Raw genomic sequence first — 2,739 nt, forward strand, 5'->3', positions numbered from 1 at the left:
GCCGACAGCGTGAAGGCCTTGGGGAGATCATAAAGTTCGTAGTACATCTCAAGCTCTTGGGTGCAAATCTTCGAGCGGAGTGGCCGAAGAAGATCAATCTTCTCCTCGTTGCGACCGACGGTAGAAGTTTGAGCAGACATGAAAGATGGCTAAAAGTTTGTGAAGTTGGAGAAATTCAAGAGACAAACGCCGAGAATCTAGAGCAAGAGTTTGTGGAAAAGATCTCCCTTTGACAACCAGTGAACTATATATAGCACCCGAGGAAGACACGTGGAATAATCTAAATGGTCGGCTCAATTCAAAATGAATGGACGAGATACACCTTGAAATCTAAACGGTTCGCATGAAACTCGAAGTGTCTCCCTCTTTACTCCACGCCTCTTCATTCGAAAATTAAAGCGACATCAGCCTTTTGGCTTCCGATGACGTCATCACGTCATTTCGAACAGTGACGTTTCACCTACCTAATAAAGACATCTGGAAACTCACCAAATGACATCTATTCAATAAACAGTCGACCCGACCTAGTCTACCTTATAGAGCCGACAGCGAACATGCTTGAAAGAACCATTGTGTTAACTCTCCACAAAAGTAGTCGACCCTTCATGAAGCTGACTCATGACTCTCAGGCACCTACCCCTAAGGGGGTTCAAATGCCAATCTACGGAAGTTGTCGACTCAATCTTCTTCTAAACCAAGACACAAAAACAAAAGCAAAATGACTATTTAAGTTCAACATATGCCTTCTTAACGAGGGACGAGCCCTCATCGATTAAACGGATAAGTTTACGAGCCCATGAGCTAATTCATCCAGAAACTCCAAAATAAGATTGCACAGCATAAAGAAATTAATTTAGGGATAAAATGTATCTCTTTATTGATTTATAATGGTGTATCTACAAGTACATGTACACATGTACAACGCAAAGGCGAGATAGAAAATTTTAAGAACTAGGAACGGTCCATCTCCGCTCCTCGGGTCAGAGGCAAAAAGTCGCTAGCCACCGTCAGCGGGGGAATCGAGCAGTCACCTCCTTCATTGGTTCTCCCGCCTAGAGCCCCAGGAGATTCATTGTCCGAACCCCCCTCATCCTCGCCAAGATCAAGTCCTCCCCCAAGTGCTTCCACCTCCACCAACTCGTCCAGACACTTGGTCACGATGGGTGGGTAGTGGAAGCGACCGGGTGGGTTCCTCATCTTGACTAGAAGCTGCGCAGTGAGATAATCGTACCCAGTCTTGTAGGCTATCGCCACCTCCGTCTTTTCGATATGGCTCTAGCGGTACTCCTCTATGATTCTCTCATGGTAAGGCTCGGACTCAAGGCAGGCGTTATGGCTATGGGCCATCGCCAAGGCCATCGCCAAGGACTTTCTGTAGGCGGGCGACCTCCCCTTGAAGCTTGATGAGCGCTACATGCTCCTCGTCCAGCTGACGCTTTGCATGCAACACCGCCTGCTTCTCGGCTTCGACCTACACCTTAGCACAGTCCCTTTCTTGGAGAGCCTCATCCAGCCTCCTAGTCTTCCTATTGCTCTCGTCCACCTCTCGCCTGAGCCTTTTGATCTCGGAATCTCTTAGGGCTGACGACTCCGTAGCCCATTCTGAGTCGTCAGGGAAGTTACCTCCCCTAAAAGCTTGAGATACGAAGACTGGACCTGTTCCATCCGGCCAAATTTCTCTTGCTCCACCAACACCCCTGGGACCAAGTAGCTTCGGAGGCTTTGGTGGAGACCATCATTGGGAACTCCTCCCAAGAACTCCTCGTCACGGGGAAGTCAGAACTACTCTACTGCTCTCGCCTGTGTCAGATGAGAGCCAAGGACAGACCCCTTGACGTCGAGATGGTGGGTAGGCTTCTACCGGTGCTCTGGGTCAGGCTCCTGACCAAATTGAGGGCCGACCCCCGAGGACCCAACGAGGTACTGCCTCATCCTATCTCATTCTTCCTCCCTAATCTTCGCAACACAGTAAGGGTAGGGGAACTCCAACCCTGCGAGGGGAGCCATCTCCTCAGCGACCGGATCTTTCCCCCGGCGACGAGATGGCTTGGTGCGGCCGACGGATGCCCGCTCTTTGTCTGGCGGAGGCTCTTTGCCTCACCCTAAACTACTTTTCTAGGAGCCTTAACCTGCTCTTCCAAGGCCGACTCTTCCACCTGGATAACGTCGGTCTCGACCACCTCGGCCGTCGGCCTGAGGTATTTGCTCTTCAATCCCTCTGCGGTCTCCTCCTTCGCCTATGGACAAGGGTAGCAGAAGGCTACCATTCGGTTGCCTCAGCCTCCAATGGAGCCAAGTCCCGGCGGAGAACGCTTCTCCGGCCTTGCTAACAGTCTCCTGGGGGTCGTCCAGAGGAAGAGGTCGGTGCCATCGCCGCTTCCACTGTTCTAGGATCAGAGCCGAAGCCCTCTCTTGGTCCTTGGCGGAGGGAGGCACGACAAATATATTGGAAACCCGCAAGACCCAGTTGTCAAGCAGATGCTCCACTCGGCGAGAGCCAGCATATGCCTTGATTTGATCTTGTGCATCCCTCTCGGCGTCAAGCAAATCGTCAGCCATTAGCGCTTCCCTCCTTATTTGGGGCCAGTTCGAGCAGCCCAGGTCCAAGTCGTCCCCCACGACCCAGACAAACTTCTCCTTCTAGTCCTTGTTCGAGTTAGGGAGGCCGGTGATGGGCTTGTACTTGCCCACCATTTGAAAGTGGAAATGAGGCTCGGACTGGTTCACTTTGACACTCAC

This window comes from Asparagus officinalis, chromosome 6, assembly GCF_001876935.1.
Source record: "Asparagus officinalis chromosome 6, Aspof.V1, whole genome shotgun sequence".
Classification (NCBI taxonomy): domain Eukaryota; kingdom Viridiplantae; phylum Streptophyta; class Magnoliopsida; order Asparagales; family Asparagaceae; genus Asparagus; species Asparagus officinalis.